Source organism: Syngnathus scovelli, chromosome 1 (genome assembly GCF_024217435.2).
Source record: "Syngnathus scovelli strain Florida chromosome 1, RoL_Ssco_1.2, whole genome shotgun sequence".
Lineage (NCBI taxonomy): Eukaryota > Metazoa > Chordata > Actinopteri > Syngnathiformes > Syngnathidae > Syngnathus > Syngnathus scovelli.
The window spans coordinates 19465450-19487807 of NC_090847.1; the positions used below are offsets into that span (position 1 = coordinate 19465450).

The window sequence follows — 22358 nt, forward strand, 5'->3', positions numbered from 1 at the left end:
GTGATGACGGAAAGAGTTTTCCTTCATCATGAACTAAGTACTGTGCATACGGCAAATATTAGCCTTCAAAGTTATTCCCCTAGATTCAAACACACTTTATCAGCCTTCTCTACCATACCTTCATGCTTTCTACAACCCCATGCAAAATTATGGAATCCCCAGTCTCAGGTGTTCATCCATTTGTTTAAATTTGTAGAACTGAAATCAAATCATAGACATGGCTAAAGTTATTTCAAACGGCAATCTATGGCTTCAAGAAGCACTAGTAAATTAAGATAAATGTGGTACGGAAAGAAACTTCTAAATTTTCAGACCAAGCAGAGTGAAAAATAAGAAATCACTCAATTCTGAAGAAAATAATATGGAACCACGCTCTCAGTTCCATTCCCAAAACTAACACCTGCATCAGATTGGATCTGCGCATTAGTCTGCAGTTAAAAAGGAGCGAGCACACTATGGGAACCTGTTGCACCAAGTGCATTGACATGTATCGTGGCTCCAAGTGGTGTCGAACATCCCTAGTGTTTGGCTTCTGACTGATGACGGAAAATGATATTTTTCAAATAAGTAACAGACTGATTTCTTTTATGGCGCTTGCACCTGCCTGGCTGTTTAATTTTTTTACATCACTATCGTTAGTGCCGGTAATTTTTCTTTTCTCGTCAAGTCCAGCCTTTCTCTATTTTTGATCCAGTGCCACTGTTTCCCAATGCGGCACTTTTCCTCCACAAAAACTGTGTCCATTGCTGAGTCACTTTCATCTGAGACGCGGTTTTTGGGGGTGGAGGGTCACAAGCCGAGTGACCCTACCAAGGAATAGTGATGTACAATATAAACAGATGGAATATACTATATGTAACACCTTTCACAACAAAAGTTTGTAGTGTATCAAAGTCAAGTCTCCAAATGATCACTGTATTTACTATACACATATAGTACATATGTATACATATGTATATATATATGTACAGTGTATTTACACAGAAATAGAAGTGACTTTATAAGTTGTTTAACAAAAATCTAAGTTGTGCAAATAAGAAAAAATAACTTACTCTCGATACCTCCCATGAAATAAAAATGTGTTTGATTTGGATTCTGCATGCATCAGTGCTTATCCTGTCTACAGACTGCATTTTAATATACGCGTTCGCACACACACACACACACACACACACACACACACACACACACACACACACACACACACACACACACACACACACACACACACACACACACACACACACACACACACACACACACACACACACACACACACACACACACACACACACACACACGCACACACGCACACACACACACGCACGCGCACGCGCACACGCACACACACGCACACACACACACACTGAAAACATCGACTGACTGTAACACACGGTTGAGCAGGCAGGAATTCCATTTACTTTTTGGAGTACGCCTAATATGCTGCTGGCTATGACAACTGAATCGAGTCAAAAGTTTGCCACCTTCACAAATATAGTTTGAATGTGTGTGCAGTGAATGTGTGTTGACAAACTGTACACCGTCGATTTTGCTCATCAGCGTCAAACTTCAACCAGTGAGTTGCGTAAAACCAACTGTTGGTGACACTGGCATGCGCAAAACAAAGCAGTTGATCAGATCACAGCAATAATGTTAGTAACTATGGCAAAGGCTATGTTGCCCAAGGTGCGGGGCGAGCCTAGTAAACCAACCAAGGAATATTGGTGTACAATAGAAAGAGTAATCAGTAATATCAGCTGTTTAACTGGGATACAGAAGATCAGAAATTTGATAGATTTTTTGGATGAAGACTGATAGAACGAAGTACAACCAAACTCACTGTCTTGATCCCGTTACATATTTTATATATCGTATGTTTTAGCATGCATGCACCCTATAAAGCAGTGCGCTGTGTGTGTGGGTTAAGTACAGAAATAAATAGTCCCCTTAATTGAGTCTGCGCCTTTTAACCCGAAGCGCCTTATGGTGCGGAAAATACGGTAAGTCACAGTTATAATGACTTTCCTTTGGGAGCATGAGAGGATGCGATTGGGATTGGTGAGAGCTAGCCAGATATAAATTAAGGGACGGAAGTAGCAGGAAAGAAGTACAAACTAGTGACTACTGTCATTGTCAGGAATGAGTTGAGCCAGGGCGACCAAATGCAGCTTGAACCAGGATTTATTGCAGGGAAAAGGAGTTGGAAGGGAGGCAGGTGGGGAACGAACGACACAGACGGGAGGAAGACTCACGGCCAGCAAAACAGACAGACTGCCCGGCATGAAGTCCCCTTGGACAAGATTAAAATTCTGACCGTGAGCCTTCCGACAGACCGAGGGAAAACCAGATGACACAAACAGGAACACTGGGCACGAACAGGAATGGACACAACAGTAGACACCGACAGGGAGAAACACACAGGCAGGGCTTAAATACACAGGGTAACAAGAGGAAGCAGGTGACAGACATTACGGTAACGAAAGGGGTGTGGCTGAGCGAAGTGGCACGGGCGTGACAGTACCCCCCCCACAAGGGACGGCTCCCGACGTCCCAAAAAAGAAAAAAAATCCAAGACTGTCCAACATGGGCCGGGAGGAAATGGGGAGGTGGCCGCACGTCACACACCGCCGAAGGCCGACTGGGTGACGGCCGCTGGATCCACGCCACCGGAACTGGTGGCGGCCGCAGCATCCGCGCCGTCGGGACTGGATCGGGGGGCGGCCGCGTGTCATGCGCCGTTGAAGCCGACTGGGTGACGGCCGCTGGATCTGCGCCGCCGGAACTGGTGGCGGCCGCAGCATCCGCGCCGTCGGGACTGGGTCGGGGGGCGGCCGTGCGTCATGCACCGTTGAAGGCCGACGGTGACAGCCGCTGGATCCGCGCCGCCGGAACAAGTGGCGGCCGCTGGATCCGCGCCGTCGGATCTGTTTTGGGGGGGGGGGGGGGGGCAACCGTGCATCTTGCGTCGCTTGAACTCATCTCCTTGGCGACCATGCAGCAGTTGCGGGAGCCGGCAAAGGGTTGGTCCAAGCGCTGGTCGCTGTGATGGTCGGTGTCTTCTGTCAGGAATGAGTTGAGCCAGGGCGACCAAATGCAGCTTGAACCAGGATTTATTGCAGGGAAAAGGAGTTGGAAGGGAGGCAGGTGGGGAACGAACGACACAGACGGGAGGAAGACTCACGGCCAGCAAAACAGACAGACTGACCGGCATGAAGTCCCCTTGGACAAGATTAAAATTCTGACCGTGAGCCTTCCGACAGACCGAGGGAAAACCAGATGACACAAACAGGAACACTGGGCACGAACAGGAATGGACACAACAGTAGACACCGACAGGGAGAAACACACAGGCAGGGCTTAAATACACAGGGTAACAAGAGGAAGCAGGTGACAGACATTACGGTAACGAAAGGGGTGTGGCTGAGCGAAGTGGCACGGGCGTGACAGTCATAAGTCTTACCTATAATGATGACATCAATTTAAAGTGGAGGAAAATGACAGAAGGCGCAAGAAATTTATTTAGAGGAAGTGCAATATATAAAGCAGACGTTGGGGTTATATTACGGCTCCGGCCCTCCTGTGTGGAATTTGTATGTTCTCCCCGTGGGTTTTCTCCGGGTACTCCGGTTTCCTCCCACATTTCAAAGACTGATTGAGCACTCCAAATTGATACTTCAACTCCTGCTAATTTTCATTTGATGCTAGCATGCAGCTCTCAGCCTCCATCATAAAAAAAAAAAAGGAAGCCATATAACTGTTATAACTCCTACAGTGGTGACTTAGGTCTACCATAAATCCCCTAACAATTGTCTCTGTTCATGTCTCTTAAATGACAAGAATTTAACAAACTTCATGCATGAGCTGAACTTATTTACACATATTTACCATTAGTTGGAAAGTACTCATACACGTAATCATTACTCTATATTAGATAGGAATTATTAAATCATTGTTCTAGGTCCATCATTCAAGACCTTGTTAATATTTTGAGCTTTTACCATGGAGAGTAATTTTAAGATCAACCTGTGGAGCCAAAACATGTATTTTGCGTGTATTTTACATAATGAAAACCTCATGGAAATCACAGTACAGTGAGGGCCTAAGGTGGAATCAAACCTGTAACCTCTGAACTGTGAGGTGGACATGCTAATCAGTGCTCCACCGTGCCATCACTAAATAGAAAACCACTTAGTAATAATAATTTAAATCAATCAATACAATAAGTATAGAAATAAAAAATAGTGCAGTGACTATACACTTTTCGTTTAAGACATTTGATTTTTCTAAGAGTCAACAAACCAAATCAAAACCGTGAACAAAACTGAACCGACACTTTTTTTTGTTTTTCCAAATCCAAAAACACTATTTGTCCTGTTAAGGGCAATTCAAAATGGCATGAGCAGTAGCATCAGTAGGACTGAAATTAAAGACATACAGACAATAGAACATAAAGAATATTTAAAAAAAAATCTTCAAAGAAAATACACCAGTGTGGACTGATCAATAAAGTCCAGGTGCAATAAAGTCAGTTGAGGGATATGCAGTAGTGGTGGGGCAGAAAGGGGATTAGAGTTCAGTATCTGCAGTGCTGTGGGGACAAAGGTTGTCTTCTTCCTCTGAGTTCTGCAGGCAGGGCAGTGTAGCCCCCGGCCAGATAGGAGCCGCTCAAATGCTGAGTGGAGAACATGGGTGGGGCCTTTGATGATTCTACCTTCTAACCTGAGTCTCCATTGGGCATGGATGTGTGCAAGAGAGCGAAGAGTCAGCCCAATGATCTTTGAGCACACTGGAACTGTGACCTGCAGTCAGTTTCCATTATATGGAGTAATGGATCGAAACAAGCAGGTTATGGAAAATGTCATGCTGTTTTCTAAGAAAGAGTAATAAAAAGCCAAAAGAAGCTATTTTTGTGAACTTTTTCACCTCTATTTTTTCTCAAATTCATGCAAAGCCTGAGCAGAAAGTGAGCATCTACATCATCTAATAGCCAGGTTTACATGGAGGCTTTTTGTTATTGTGATTAAAATCATTCCCCATTTTATACTCTGCCTCTCCTTTAAGGACAAAGGCACACAAAATAATTATATATTAATTAGTAGGCATTTGCGATTAGCTCTACAATAGTTGGAGTGTTTTTATATGTGGTTTTATAGGAGTGTTCGCCTGTCAACTCTAAGGTTGTGGGATCTATCCTCAACCCTAGTGACCATGTCGAAGTGTCCTTGAGCAAGACACTGAACCCCAATTTGCTCCCAGTGTGGACCTGGCAGCGGCTTGCATGGCTGCAGCCAGCGTGAATGGGTGAAGGTGAGTCATTGTAAAGCGCTTTGGGCACCATGTGGTGTTGATAAAAGCACAATATAAGTGCGTTCCATTTACTATTTATACCCAAACCAGGCTTGCTGCAGCTCTAATCTCCAGTGACCAGCGAACAAAGGCGAGAGTAACAAAGTTAAATTGTGTGGAACAAGATGATTGTCAAGTCAGGCTATGAGCAATAAATAAAACATTTTACTGACAGTAAGCAGACAAGCGCAAATATTTTATGTAATACACCGATGGTACGAATTAAACTTTACCTCAGGTTGCCATGGAAACATTTTCCTGCAAAATTCCCATGAGGTGTAGTCGTCACAGGTTTATTTTTGAACATTAAAATTATATCATTTGGTGCCTGAAGCAACAATATATTCTAATTTTACCTGAATGTCAATCAAGCCAATTTCCCCTACAGACATGTTGATTGTCTCTGTGTTGAAGATGTACACCTAATATATGACAAAAAACTGATGCACGCACGCACGCACGTGCGCACGCACGCACTTCGAGCATCAAATTATTTCACGTTATGATATAACAGAAAACTGCCAGTCGGTATGCCCTCGTTAGTTCCCACTGCCCTTTATAAGTCTTACTAATGTATGATGCCTATATACCGTATTGGCCCGAATATAAGACGAGGTTTTTGCATTGAAATAAGGGGTCTAGACATTCGGGTCTAGACATTCATTCACATAGCTAGATGGAGCCAGATTAAAGCGAATGCTGAATTCAACTCCCCAAGCGAACGCGAACCCCTGTCACGAAGAATGAAAATAAAAATAGCGGTAGGACTAAGAACAAAAATAAAAAATAGCGGTAAGAAAAAAAGAGAAGAAAATAAGAGAAGAGGTAACGTAGTGACAATCTGGAGAAAAGTGGGTCGAAGATCGGCCAGGTTAACTGGCGTCTGAGGAGAAGTTACGATGCAAACTTCAAGATGATGGTGACAAATGAGGCAGGGTCTTCGAACAATTGCAAAGCGGCTGTGAAATATGGTGTCACAGAGAGTTATGTACGGAGATGGCGAGCTCAAAAAGATCGCCTAAAAATGCTCACAATCAGAGAAAAGCTTTCCGTGGTCCTCAGAGCGGTCGCTTTCAAGAGCTCGACAGGAGGGTGTGGACGAGAAACGAAAGGACGGGATGCCTATCAGCAGAGCTGTCATTCAGCTCAAGGCTGTGGAAATATCCAAAGAGCTAAACATGCCCACCGCTGACTTCAAAGCAAGCCTTGGCTGGTGTAAAAGAATGATGCGGCGTAACGGACTAACGCTGCGACGCGGAACAAGTCTAGCCCAGTGCCTGCCCTCTTACTTTTCAGAGAGTCTGTTGTCATTTCAGCGCTATGTGATCAACTTAAGGAAAAAGCACCCTTACCCACTGGATCAGATTGGCAATGCTGATCAGACACCTGTGTTTTTTGACATCCCAAAACACATCACTGTACACAAGAAAGGTGAGAAATCTGTTATTATAAAATCTACTGGAAATAAGTAGAGCCGCATTACCGTCATATTAGCCTGCCTCGCAGACGGAACCAAACTCCCTCCGTATATGGTTTTAAAACGTAAGACAGTACCTAAGGAGGCGATGTCATTATTGTATGTGCCCAGGAAAAGGGCTGGATGGAAACCGAGCTTGTAGTGGACTGGCTCAAGGTCGTGTGGGGCAGATGGCGTGGGGAACTCAGAAAAAAGAGGAACATGCTGATTTTGGATGCATTTCGTGGTCCAGTCAAAAAACAAGTGAAGGCAATGAACGGCGACTTAGTGATCATTCCGGGGGGAATGACAAGTCAGCTGCAGGTGTTGGATGTTGTGGTCAATAAACCATTCAAAGACAATCTGCGAAAGAAATCCACAGAGTGGCTCCTGTCTGGTGATCACACACTCACACTGACGGGAAAGATTCAGTAGCCTCCGGTACGTTTGGTCTGTGAGTGAATCCTCCACGCATGGAATGCAGTTTCCCCAGAGAGCATCATCCATGGGTTTAAAAAATGTTGCATATCAATTGGCCTGGACGGCAGTGAGGATGATGTGCTATGGGAGGAGCCCTCAGAGCCAGAGGATGGGAGTGAGGACAGTGACACTGAGTACAGCGAGGCAGAGGATGTTTGTGAGGAGTAATGTTCTGACATGACAGACTTCAGCTACTCCCAAGCGGGCCTGCGACTGTCGGGAGGATAAACTGTTCAGAAATGTGTGTGTGTGTGTGTGTGCGCGCGCGCGCGCGCGCGCGCGCGTGTGTGTGTGTGTGTGTGTGTGTGTGTGTGTGTGTGTGTGTGTGTGTGTGTGTGTGTGTGTGTGTGTGTGTGTGTGCGTGTGTGTGTGTGTGTGTGTGTGTGGGTGAATGGGTGGGTGGATGGATGGATGGATGGATGGATGGATGGATGGATGGATGGATGGATGGATGGATGGATGGATGGATGGATGGATGGATGGATGGATGGATGGATGGATGGAAGGGTGTATGGTTGGATGGATTGTAGGGTGGGTGGTTGGGTGAATGGTTGGATGGGGTATGGATGGACGAATGGATGGATGGGTGGGGGGGATGGGGTATGGATGGATGGATTGATTGATGGTTAACAGCCTAGAGGTGGCAAGTGAGTTTGCAAAATATTTGGGTTGGGCGGCAGCTGACACCCCGTAAAGCCACCTTTGATGACACCGTCACACAACACTTCCTAACAGGACTTTGTCAAATGTCACATCAAGACGACACATTCAATGTTCAGTAAACAAAGCCAAATGTCATATGTGCAGTAGACATAAGCAGTGCCCACGATGACATATTTTTGGCACAAATAGAACCCAGCAGGATTGCGCAACCACTTTGCAGAACAATGAGCTGAAGGTCTGAATGTAATATGGCAACATCCTTATTAAGGTAGCCATGGGCCAGTGGAGAATTGAGGTAACTGGGGTCATAGTTAGATTTGATTAGTTTGTCTCACAAGGAAGTGGCTGGATATTTTTCTATTGGTTCCCAAGTGAGTAACAAAGCATCGCAGATTTACATATGTTACAATCATGTAAGTGCGCTCAAATGCCTATACTATATTTGTCATAATTGTATTTTCACTAAATCATATGCAATGATAGTAATAGTATGCAATAGTTAAACCATTTATTTGAGCCTAATTGCAAAAGTTGGTTGTATTTCCTCATTGAGAACAATACAGAATCAAAGGAACATTCGTATTTCAGCAAGGGCAAGAGCAAGTCATTGCTGTCTGAGTCCCTCTCTCCAATCTCAGGCGTAAAAGGGAGCAGAATTGATGTTGTCAACCTGACCGACCCTGTCACTGCAACAATTTAAGAGTAAGCAATCAAACACAAGGACATAACTGTTTCTAAGCAAATATCTTATCTCCTTTCACCTAGGCTTGAGTACATCTTGAAATAGATTGTATGTAGGCACTAATAAATCCTTCTCATAAGTCCACCATCAGCTGAATTGGTTAAGTGGTGTGAATTCTTGGCAATGAAAATGCTTGTTTTGTGACCAGGGCATTGCGGGGCTGTTTTCTGCTGGCTCCTTTTGAAACCATGCATTAATGCAAACATACCATGTTACCCAAAAATTGCTCATCAAACAATGTATATGTTAAAAACAATTATAACACTGTTGAGCTCAACTTTTAACTTGTTCATCTTCTTGGTCAGGCGGAATGTTGGCTCTGTAAGGCTTTTTACGCTAGAACTGCAAGGGTGATTGATATACTGGCTACTATAGTTTGTGTTGTGATTGATATTTATAGGAAATGCAGTCAGATTGAACAGGGAAAAAATACATCATAACAAAAAAAGCAGAATAACAGTATATGGCAGCTATAATGTTACTTAGGATTCAGGTTTTGTCGACATTATGTTGAAGAAAGACCGTGCTACACCTTTTGGCAACATCTTTCTGAAACAATGTAGTACATACATGATTATATTGTTGAGATACAAGAGATACAAATCTCACGAACTTCAATTTTGCTTTCAGCAGTAGATTTGAAAAAACTGAACTTGGAAACAACATGGTGACTCCCTCAAAAATTGCCTTTAAAACTGCACTGAATTTGCTAACGAGTCATAAAAGTACCATATTTCAAGACAGATTCTTGGTGTCTTCAAAATGAACTGTTTGAAATAAATAACTTCCCAACCAAAATATTACGAAACCAGTCATACCAATAATTTTGTCCGTGTATAGAAGCCAATATCTTTGTCATTTCATAAGTAATATCTACCTGGTGAGAGAAATAGATCAGCAACCACAAATTAATCATCTAATTGACGTGTTTTACAGACAAAACATGAATTCTTAGAATGTTCAAGTATGAATGTTCAGCGGCTAACATGGCTAGCTAACATAAGATAATATTATTAAGATGACTCCTGTTAGCATTTTCAACAGCTTCTGTACATCGAGCTCATCAACATGGAGGTCCCCTTGAGCGTCGATGTTGCCACACTGCACGCATACCCTTCTCAATTTGAAGCTTCATTTTCCAATCACTACTGCACGGTGAGTGTAGGTCATTCGATGCCTGAAGCGAACAGCAGTTTTTCATGCAACCAGTGCAGGACAGACCCTAAAAACAGGCCCTAGCATTTTATCCAGCTTGCAGAGTGTACGCCACAAGTATCCTTGTGGTAAGTGCATGCTCCAGCGTGCGCACAAGTTTACACTCATGTGATGATTTAATTCTCATGCACCTGCAGTTATGAACGCCTTTGATTTTTTGCTTTCTCTCATTCTCATTGTTTCACACGCCATTAAATAAAACATATGTATTTTACACAAATCCAGAACTACACATATCCACAAGACCACACCAATTCAGACATTGTCAAGACTAGAGAGTATCAAGACCGAGACTAGACCAAGAGGAAAAAACTGAACAAAATGACGAGTAGAATTTTGTTTCATTACATTTACAGCAAATCCAAGTATGTGCTTACTGCAAACAAGAATCAAATTAAAGAAGCCAGTGAAACATTCACCCCAAAGAAATAAAGACAAAGACATGAAATAGAGAAACACATCATGCAACCCTGACATAGTCCCTATATTCATTCATCCATCCATTATCCGAACCGCTTATCCTCACGAGGGTCAGAGCGTGTTAGAGCCTATCCTACCTGACTTTGGGCAGTCAGCGAGGAATACACAAACAACCATTCACACTCACAATCACACCTAAGTACAAGCATTCACACTCACAATCACGCAAAGAAAATAATGAAAATGGTTTGGATAGCCATAGTATTCTTTTGTTCAGACAAGATGATGCTTGATCGTGGCAGGTGTAGTGGCAGAGGAAGCAGAGTAGATGCCCGGAGTGAACGCTCAATTTCGATATCCCTGAAAACTTTTTTTCGGTCGACGGGTGGGTGTAAGGGAAATTTTTAGGATTGCGGTGTTCCTCGGACTTGGGGATAGAATTTGCATCGCCATCATGTCTCCAGTTTGGAACGCAGTACACTGACCACTGAGATAAAAAGCCAGGCCATGGTTGCAGCTCAGCACACTATGAGAAAGTGTTTACTTTAAAGGACAACATGCCAAAGGTAAGTTTTTCAGGCCTCGTCTTAGTTTGCCTCCGTCTGCGTCTTCACATATTGTGAAGCTTTTGTCATTGCTGACTAAAATCTTGAAAATGTTCTTATCTGATCATGCATAATTTGCATATTCATATGGAATTGTGGCGAGAACGGAGTCTGGTACTAAACATTTCCACATTGATTGAGAAGTACAAGAGATGTGCATGCATGGGCAGACACACACATCTGGAGTTTCCAAGTCCATTGAGCTGGATGACCCAGGAAGGACTTAACCTCACACCTAGGCTCGCCCCTCACTGGCTGTCACACATTCAAGTTCATACTTGGCAGCCCTTTGAGTGCAAAACGAAGAAGTGCTGACCACCATAACAGGCAAGAATGAAGACGACCACGGGTGCAAAGGGCAGAGGGAAGATCGTCCAGGCCCGAGGAACAACACGAAGGTCCGCTGTCCCCAGGCTGAAAGCCAGAACAAGGCTTTCAGAGAGGGATCGGACAGCACCCCGCTGTCAACCAACCATGGAATTGGCGTTTCGACATCTTAATGAACATTTAACAATGAGTTTGCCCCGGGTGGTGGGCTGACCAATCGTTGGGAAAATGCTTGATTAGATATGCAGTAGTCTGCATTTAAATAAAAATACTGCAGACGATAAGGGTAATTTAATCATGCAAACAATGTAGCTTAACTTGGTCGATTCACCTGAGTTGCGACACAGCTCTGAATCTTTCTGAGAGTCATTGCTACACCAAAGCCGGCGTCTTTCCATGCCTTATCTTCCAAGTTCAATTATATAGTTATAGTAGTATAGGTTGGGAATGTTTATTTGTAAAGTCAATTACTGAACCACTGAGTCAGCGTAGATTTGGAGATAGTGGGATCCTACAGCTCAAGACAGAGTGGATCTTCTTTGTAACTAATGAACAGAAGTGCTGTAAAGGTACAGGGTGGCAGCTACAACACCTACAAAATGTTTTGCCACTCTGGTAGCAATTCATTTACAAAATCTATTATCAATGTTCCTTATATTTCTATATTGTGTAGAAAGTGTTTTTAGAATTGAATTGCTCTGCAATCCACCTCTTTTTTTCAAAATAAAATGGTTGCGCCCCATGCACTGCTTATTGGAAAGTAAATTGAGTAGACAATAAAACCCCGGATCTCAACACTAATTCATTCCAGAAGGAGCGTTGAGAAGCGACACCGTCACGTTTCGAAGCCACAGTACATAAAACCGCGATAAACAACAAAGATACAGGACAGCAAAAGCTTGGAGCACAGCTTTACGCGGTCTGTCTGCGGCACTTGACACATCAGACATTTAAAAGACAAATAATGAGCTCAAATAAATAAACATGACAAAATAACACTATTTAAACACAAAACATACTTACCCATTATTGGAATTTCTCAATGCTGATAACGCTAGTCGCACTCTGCGGCATAAACTGACAACAATTTGTCTGTGCCCAAGTTACTCAATGCGTGTTTGTTTTTCTTCTGAATAGGGAAGGTATTCACACCAACGCAATAAAAACATAGTCACAAGATGGGTTGAATTTGATACGATCTATTATTGATATATTGCCTTATATAGTAGCCTGTCAATGTTACAACTCTAAAAATATGTCGGTTGAGGTCTCATCAGCATCCTTGGAAGTTTCTTACTCAGGTGATGGGCCTTTCTGTCTGGGCTCCCCATCCTTGGGCGTCTCAGTCATGGAGGCAATCACCTTGGCTGTCACCATGGAGTTGTTCTCCCCTCCCGTCAGATTTCCCACAAACATGTAACATACACTCATTCTTGGGCTATATTTAATCTCCAAAACATTAAGCTGACTGTGAACAGACTATTTACTGATATTATTAATTGTTCAAAATACTTACAGGTCTCATATACTTGGCATCTCAGAGTACTTTATTGGGTCTGAGCTCATTGTCTGTCATGCTGACCTGCAGGCTCCGAATGTTATCTTATACAGGTAAATACATCAATACATTTTAATATGAATGAATGCACTTCACACCAAAGGTTATTAAAAGATCGTATTTTGCGAACAGGAAGTTTACATCTACTACCTCACCAAGAGCCAAAGGGTTACCTGTACCTAACCCTAACCCATAAATAATTTCCCAAAAGCAAATCAATTTGAATGAAATAATGGCTATTGTTTACAAATACAGTGTGACATCGGTAAGTGCAGTCACCCATGCCTATCGTGTTATTGCACATGTGCGGAAGTTGAGCTGGTGTGTTACATTTCGTGGAAATGTTCATTACTGAGCATTAAAGCATTAAATCTCCGTCGTCCAGCCTCTTAAATATAACATACAGTAGCTCTCTTTTTACATGGTTGTTATCTTGTGAACTCAAGTCTTTAGTAGGAACCCCCGTGACCTTGTGGTCTCGCTGGTGCAGCTTTCTGGCTATTGTTTACAAATACGTACAGTAGCTCTCGGTTGTTATCAGATGAAATCAACTCTCAGCATGAACCCCCGTGATCTTGTGGTCTCACGGGGTCAGCTTTCCGGAAGCACGCCCTGCACAAATGCAGTCAGGCAACACAATGGTTAAAACCCGCTGAAAAACAACGCCAACTAACATCAGTTTTCGAAGCTTTGTCTGAGAACTAAGACAAAGCTTTCCGGATATTTTGTGTCAAAAACCAAATATGTCAAGTACCGAGTCAGTTGACTTCTAGGGTTCCACTGTATATTATACAATGCTTGTATCGCAACTTTGAGCTCCCAATCAAAGCAAAAAGTCCAAAGAATGATGGCTGGTATCTCAAAAACATGTCAGGGCACCACTAGTATGATTGCAGAATCGAAAGGTGTTACATTATTTATTTTTTTTGGACAGGGGATTACCACAGGTGTTATGAAATGAACACTATCCCACAAACATATTGGCGACCAATTGGAATATTTAACATGTTGTAGTATTGTTTAGACCAGACATGGGCAAACTACGGCCCGCGTGCCACATCCGGCCCACGGGGCTGTTTAATCCGGCCCGCCAAACTTGAAAAATGTTTATTATTAAACTTTTTTTGGGTCATTTTCCCTGCAATTACTGTGTTTCCCCAATAGATGGGGAAGCGCCCGCCCTCGCATTTACTCCCGGAAGCCGAGTCAGAAAGCTCGGTGCACACTCATACGTGCGTGTATGTACTAAGTAGTATGGACCCGGCGCACTGCACGCTCTATTTCCATCAGTGCCGAAATTCGAGTGTGGGTTACTTTTTTAAAGCTGTTAATAAATGCATTTGTTTTCAAAACGCTTTTTTTCAATATCCATGCTTTACTGCCTACTAAAAGTACAAACCTTTTATGCAATGACCTTCACATGCCATTTCAATTACTTCATACAAACAACACATCCATCTGCTCCTGGTTCGGCCCCCTGGTCTAAATTTAGAACCGAATTCGGCCTGCCAGTAAAAAAGTTTGCCCACCCCTGGTTTAGACCATAACTGCCAGCACAAAAGCTGATATAGATGACAATGTGGACCATCAAATCGGTGTTAATTTCCAAGTTCTCATATTTGATCACCAGCTTACAGGTTGATCTTTGATTCTGATAGTAGTTGTGTCTTTGCATGTGTGAATGACAATCCACAATTTTCTCTTTTCGACTTGTTTCTAGGCAACGGTGAGAATGTTCTTGGTAGAGTATATCTTCCTCTCTTTGAAGTGGTTATCACACTGATCTCAATTAGCTGTTGCTATGGTGATTAAATTTAGTGTCAGCTACAGTAACACAGTTTACTATAGCTGTCATAATGCCTTTACCTAAGACCAATTAGAAGAATGATTTTCTTTTTAGTATTGTCTTCAGTGTACTGGTCTTCTGGAACATGTCATGTGAACATAGTTAAAAATACAATGCAGCCATTTTCCTGTTTTTCCTGTTGTCCATCAATTTTGGGGCGAGTTGCTCTTCTCTTGCTGTTCATTACGTAAAAGAAAATAATGATGGCTGGACAGGAAACAAAAATAATCATTTAAATTTTGTCACGGTCAGTCACCAATAAATGGTACCTGAGCTACTACATTAAGAAGGTCAGTTAAAAAAAAGCCCAGCTACAATTAAGTAGCCTATGTATTTAAAAGTTGATTGAATGTTTATTTAGCAATGTATCCTTACTAGTTACAACAGTTTTGTAGAGAAGATTTTGTGCTTTTCCTTACGTGTTAAGCACACATAAAAGGATTGATGAACCCTGCTAAAAAACACAGATAACTAATTAAAAAAACAAAAACAGAATAGACCAGCTTGTTTTTCTTTGTTTTTTTTTTTTTTGTCTTGCTGGTGTTAACAGTGACCACCGGACAATCTGCTCTACCAACTGATCCACAACCACGCCAACCTGCAAGACAAACATGCTGGCAAGTTATTGCATTGGTAACTCATGGCAACGTCAGCGAACTGGCTGGGGGTGTGGTTGGGGATACGTGTTTTCCGAAATGAAACAAAAATTGCCCTTAAGAGTAATTGCAGAAGTGCTGAAGGTTGCTTTAGCTACATCAAGGGTGTCAAACTCATTTTTGTCGTGGGCCGCATTGTAGTCATAGTCTCCTTCAGAGGGCCATTATAACTGTCAACCCAGATAAATATATGAACACCTCATATTATATACAGTATAAGCTACAAAACAAACTGACAAATAGCTGGTTTTCAAATCAGACGAGTAAAAACTGGTCAAATCTTTTAAAAAGATTATTTTTAAAATTGAAGACAATTTTTCAATTTTAGTAATGAATGAATGAATGAATTCGATGCACAATTTGTCTTTGCGGGGCACATAAAATGATTATGGTGGGCCGTATCTGGCTCCCGGGCCTTGAGTGTGATCTACATCATAGGTTGCTCAGAATGTTTTAAAAAGCGATTTATTTATTTATTGCACTTTTTTTGTCCAACTTTTCAATTTCGACAAGCCAGTCAAGGTTGTCTTGTACTCATTTATCTGAAATTGTCGCACACAGGCCAGCTGACTGGCAGCGCTACCACACACACGGGCCATCATACGCTGTTGGACAGCGGGCAGCTGCCACAAACACCTCAGAAGAAGAAAGGAGAGAGCTTTATAGTAGCAGCGGGGCTGGCCGGCCAATGCACTGGCAAGTCTTGCGAACACCACCACCGGCCGGGGGACAGCTTACTGGCAGCAATGCGACTGGCAAGTCCGGCGAAGATTAGGGTTATCATTTTTGTCATTATTTTTACATACAGTATCTCACAAAAGTGAGTACACGCCTCTCATTTCTGCAATGTTTTAATTATATCTTGTCATGGGACAACGCTGAAGAAATGACACTTTGAGCTTGGACAGCAAAGTAAATGTATTGTTACTTCAAAGTAATTCAAAATACAACAATGAATGTGTAAAATGCTGGGAGCAAAGGTGAGTACACCCCAGCTGAAAATGTCAAAATTAGACCCAAATGTCACTTTCTGTTTGAGGATGCCCCACAGATGTTTAATAGGGTTTAGGTCTGGGGACATGCTTGGCCAGTCCATCACCTTCAACCTCAGCTTCTTTAGGAAGGCAGTGGTCGTCTTGGAGGTGTTTTTGGGGTCGTTATCGTGTTGGACTACTGATCCGCGGCCCAGTTTGAGGAGGGAGGGGATCATGCTCTGCTTCAGTATTCCACAGTAAATGCTGGCATTAATTGTTCCCTCAATGAACTGTAGCTCCCCAGTGCCAGCAGCACTCATACAGCCCCAGACCATGACGCTCCCACCACCATGCTTGACTGTAGGCAAGACACACTGTCTTTGTACTCTTCACCTGGTTGCCGCCACACACGCCGGACACCATCTGAACCAAATATGTTTATCTTGGTCTCATCAGACCACAGGACATGGTTCCAGTAACCCATATCCTTAGTCTGCTTTTCTTCAGCAAACCTTTTGCGAGCTTCCTTGTGCATCTTTTTTAGAAGAGGCTTTTTCCTGGGACGACAGCCATGCAGACGGTGTTTAGCGTGTGTGGCTGCATGGAGTGGAGTTTGTATGTTCTCCCTGTGCCCGCGTGGGTTTCATCCCAAAAACATGCTTGGTCGGCCGATTGAGCGCTCCAAATTGTCTCTAGGTGTGAGTGTGAGAGTGAATGGTTGTTTGTCTCTGTGTGCCCTGCCATTGGGTGGCCACCCAGTTTAGGGTGTCCCGCCTACTGTCCGATGACAGGCTTCAGCACGCCCGCAACCCCTGTGGGGACAAGCAGTATAGAAAATGTATGTATGGATGATTTTTTTTTTTTTTTTTTTAAAAGACCCTTTGCCATCCATGGTGAATTTTTTTTGACGATAATATTCTTTCCTCCAGTTGTGCAATTTAAATTGAGCTGGTTTACAAATATGAACAAAAATGTCTTGTATATTAATAGCAAAAGTAGCTACTTCCTCTAACAGCAACATTCCTTATTGTCACTGATGACCTGATGCAGGGAACATGCTAAAAGTAATATCCTTGGGTGAAGAGTTTTCTACATGTTGCATGGTGGTTGCATAGTGTTACATCAGTTCTACGCTCCAATATGGTCATAGTAATGTTGGCCAAGATAAAAATGTACATAATGGGGTCACAATATTTTTTAGAAGTATGATGACATAAAGCTCACATGTAAGCAATGTTGAAAAACTACAATAAATACGGAATTGCACTGTAGGATTAAAATGGACTATTGCTTTCCTTTTCTACTACAAGCTCTCAACCTATCATGAAAAGAATCTTGGGTATCCTAATGGACATTGGGGTAAAGCTGGGGTGCATCCAGGACAGAATATTAAATGGAGCCAACTTGATATTTGGGGTTCATACTACGTAAAATTTAAATACAATGTGCTGCAATATGAATGTCAATGTCAAGATTTTAAAACAGCTTCAGCAATAGCAAACAATAGAAACAGTGGTGTCACTTTCAGTCAACAGCAAGTGGCAAAATGTTTTCACCCCTGGAGATGACTAAAAACAGATGGATTTTGCCTGTTTAATTCTTATTACACAAACAAAACATTACTATCAGAACACTCAACCAGTTGAAGTGCACAGAACATATTACAGAGAATATTTTGGGGTTGACTTAACCCTTTAACAACTGTCTGGGAGTACAAACCCCAATTCCCGACCACAAGGACAAAGGCCTGATATGTTGGAATTGTTGAGTATCGTGCCGCGTTGTGTGACATGTCCTGCATCAGCATTCGGTTGGTTCTTTGGCATTGACCAATTCAGGATTTCACAGTGTACTGGTACCCACTGTTGGGGAGGTTAGAAACGACAATTCTGTATATGTAAAAGCGAGCATAAACTGGATAAAATAGCCACTATAAGCAATAAACATCACACTTACCCTCTACCCACAATCCAAGGATGGGTTCTTTCTTGTTTTTATTTTCCCAATTCTGATCAGAGACAAATGAACATGACTATTGGTGATGGATCTGTAGTGTGACATCTTGCCCTGTCACAACACATGATATCTTGTATACGATATCTTGTATTCTGACCGTCGTAAACAACAAAAAAAGTAATGCAGTCTCAGGACATGAGTGTTGCTGTGATTGCGGTCTGTTGCAATGAGTGACTGATTTTCCATTTTAAAATAGTTTTGCAACTGTTCCAATTAATAGCACAGCACACCCCTCCCCGCTTCACATGAAAATTTACCTTTATTCGCAAAAAAGTTTTCTTCTTCTATACCCTGTGGAATGAAGATTTTTCATCCGTCTCCTATCATACATTGATCTACTTCCATATACTGTACTTTTAATTTTTTTTATGTCATTAAGAGAGAGTTCTCAGACATTAGTTGTTATATTTAGAAAACCTCTCAACAATACATCTTACATATTTGTACTGCTATCTTAATTTCACATTATAAAGTTGAAGTTGAAGATAGAAGCTGCTGCCTTAACCATGTGTATTTGAATATCTGGAGACTGGTTATTGTGAAAAACTGCTTGTGGCACAAATTCTCCCTTTGGATGCAATTTAATCATAGCAGAAAGTGGAGTCACAATGAGCTGATGAAATGAAAAGTGTTATCCTGTGCGCCATTCTTCTAAGGCCTAGGTGATGCAATTGTAATTAGGTTCAAAACTTTCTGAGGGCAAACAAGATACACATTCCAGTACTTTCTGGGCTTTTGAAACTTGGTGACCAATCAAAACGGACATTGCAGGTGTTGACTACTTGGTCAAACTGCCACAAAACAGCTACTGGGAAATCAACTAAAAGTTTACACATGCAAAAAATACATGATATCCACAATGATCAGTGCTTCATAATACCCATACTTTTTGTTTGACATTTTTCAAATGAAATATTTAGCGTGATTTTATACTCCAGCCTTGCCTACTGCCCTACCTTGTTTGGCTGCACAGCCACCATGAAAAACACCCACCTACACAAACATAGCAGAATGCTTCCAGAACACTAAGACCCAGCAGGAAGCATGCGTCATTGACATGTTACTCTGCTGGTCATCTCCGTCAGCCTGCCAACTGAGCCTTTTTCCCATTTCCGCTCTGTCTTTTTCACCACTGTCTTCCTGTCTCCCCAGTGTCTTGTCTAATAAGTTCTCTGTTTCCTCGTGCACGTTACCGTCTCCTGCACACAGATGTATAGACTCTGATTGTTCCGACTTTGAAGGTTAGGGACCCGAACTCTCTAACCTCCTCTCAGACTTTGACTTGAGGATGGTGATTTCTGTTTGTTTACCAGTGGGATCTCTCAAGCCCTCATCTGTTTGTGTCACGTTTATAATTCTGGCCCATGCATGTAGATTCTTTTTATGACGAGTTACCCTCTGACCTTAGCCTGGGTCCCAATTCACATGAGGCCACTACACGGTGGCCATCGGAGACGCTTCAGTAAAGGTTACTGTCATTCTGTTGACCCAGTCCTATCATCTCCTTCTCTCACCCGCGTATTGTCACCTCATTCTGTATCTTTGTTGTTTCTTCATCTCATCTTGTGCCCATCATTTCATCTCCCACGATGCAAGTCTGTCCACACTTATTTCCAAAGCTCTCCTTGTATCCTGCTTCTACACTGTACCACTCTTTTTTTGGTGTCCCTCCCTCTATATGGCTGAGCTGGCAAGAGGCCACCATTCCGATTGGGCTTCACCGAAAATACTTGGGGCACCAAATCTTGTTTGGAAAGTCCTGCAGCCTCCTTGCAACACTGCTGCAAGTGCAGTGCACATCCTACGGACGGCCTCCAACCCTTCTCTGGTGGTGTACTCCCAGTATTCATCTCTTGATCTTCCCCCAGAGGCAAAAGTCCTCCGGCTGCCTTCTGACCATCCACCGGCACTGTAAATTCTGTGACCGGCATACGGTAAAACCCTTCTCCAGTGCCGCAAGTTTTTTTTTCTGTTTGCTCATCTGTCAGAGGGGAGGAGCTTTATGCCTTTTTATTAGGGGTGTAGCAGTATATCTACTAAATCAATGTATTAATGTGTCTGTCCTGAGATACAGCTACAGCGATGTGTTGGACTTGTTTACAGCAATGCTGGCCACAGATAATGAAACATAACGGGAACACGACAAATTTCTGATGCATCTAGACATTTGTGCCAATGTAGTTTCTGCGAACAAATTGAATGACAGTAGTAATTACTTGCTTTTGTCCATTTAAAGACATGAAGAACACACTTTATTTTTATTCGATTTTTAGTTTTATGAACAAGGGTTTGGAAAAGAAATGCTTCCATTCAACAATCAATAGCTACCTGTCAAAGCAAAAGAACAGTGGACACTTGCATTAGGCAGTTTATTAACCCTTCACACATCTTCGGACATTTAAACAATTCGCCAAAATTTCTCATTCAGTGCACCAAACAGCATTGACTGGAATGTGAGCACATTGCAGAAGGTACATGGATTTTACTATGTATTTGACTCATTAAAACACAGGGGAAATGGATTTTTTTTGCATTGTCACAGCAGTTTTTGTTGCCACAGAACATGTTTAGATATCTACATATACATTTTTTAGGGCTTCACTAATACTCACAAAGTTACAAATAAACTACCACAAATGTGTCACGGCTCCGCTCTGCTCTTGCCGTGCAAGACCAGCACAAGGGCATCCTCACAAGACTTTTATAATTTTATCTTTAAACACTTCTGTTAGGGTTGATAGATTATTTTGATCGTATGATTATGTTGGAATGTAGACTATAATGATTAACCAAACTTTGTCCTGCTCTCACAACGCAGTAAAATAAAGCGGTTGCATCCTGTGCTTGATTGATCAGCTGCAGAGGAAGCAATCAAATTTGCTCTGTTTTCCCTAATGTTGTAAAAGGAACAGGACAGGAACAACAGGCGCAGACACAGACGGGAAGCAACAATAGACACCGGCAGGGAGAAACACACGGGGAAGGTTTAAATACGTGAGGTAACAAGAGGGAGAAGGTGTGGCTGAGGAAAGTTTGTTGGCTCAGTGTCCTGACGGACGTGACAAATTTTCTGATTTTCCATATTCCTTCATTATTTTACTAATGAAACTGTGAAACTTTGTGTTATTTGCAGTAACAAGGTTTTAAAAGTCTTGCTTTCAATTTGGAGAAACCTAGGGGGCAAAATACAAGGTAGCACAAGGTCTTTCTTCACTTGTTAATTACTTCCCATGATGTCTTTTATTTTCCTGTAGCTGTTGGATGTAAAATTAGAAAATCAAGACAGCATTTTATGAATGCTCATTTATGTAATGCTGTCCTGCAACATCTAGGTAACTCTCCAATATGACAATTTCTACAATTTCGCATGTGTGAATGCAAACCATCTCCATTTCTCTTAAAATAAACTCCAATAATGAACACAGGAAGAGTTTACTTCGCTTATGTCACACTGATGTTAGTGTTAACATTTTGTTTTTAACTTGTTTTTAAATTTTTAACTCTTGTAAAGTAACCTTGAGTGACCTGAAAAGTGCTTCTAAATTAAATGTATTATTATTTGTCACAGAGCGGATGGCGCAGGGTGATCAAATGCAGCTTGGACCAGCTTTTGAGCAAACTCAAAAGGCAAACTGACACAACTTAACAAAAGAATAACTGGACTGACTGACCGGGACGTGAGACAAGAAGACTCCAGACATCAAGACATGACAACAACGATGATCCGACGGGGAGTGAGGGACAGACAGGACTTAAATACACGACAGGTAACAAGAGGCAAGTGAGAATGATCACACTAATCATGGGCACACAGGAGGGGAGGGGCGAGCACACAGGCACATGGACAGAAACCAAGACAAAATGCACTTAATAAAACAACCGGGGACGAGACGTGACAATTATTATTGTTATTATTTTGTCAGAAATGCACTTCCTTTTTTTTTTTTTTTTTTTTGAAAACAGGTGTTTTCACACAGAATCCCTTTTAAATGAACCAAACAATCCTCTTCAGGTAGAAGGGCAGTGTTTTTAACAAGGGATTTTCAGAATCTTA

At 42.2% G+C, this 22358-nt stretch overlaps 2 long non-coding RNA genes across 2 annotated transcripts; both read right to left on the bottom strand.

Annotated features, from left to right (window-relative positions):
- Window positions 1–12463: 12463 nt before the first annotated feature.
- On the bottom strand, window positions 12464–22192 carry LOC125988470 (uncharacterized). The gene is made up of 3 exons (XR_011087677.1): window positions 21976–22192; window positions 13332–13424; window positions 12464–12856 (listed from the first exon to the last, which is right to left on the bottom strand). It is a non-coding gene; the product is annotated as an uncharacterized lncRNA (long non-coding RNA).
- On the bottom strand, window positions 17868–18280 carry LOC125988473 (uncharacterized). The gene is made up of 2 exons (XR_007488381.1): window positions 18245–18280; window positions 17868–18150 (listed from the first exon to the last, which is right to left on the bottom strand). It is a non-coding gene; the product is annotated as an uncharacterized lncRNA (long non-coding RNA).
- Window positions 22193–22358: the final 166 nt, after the last annotated feature.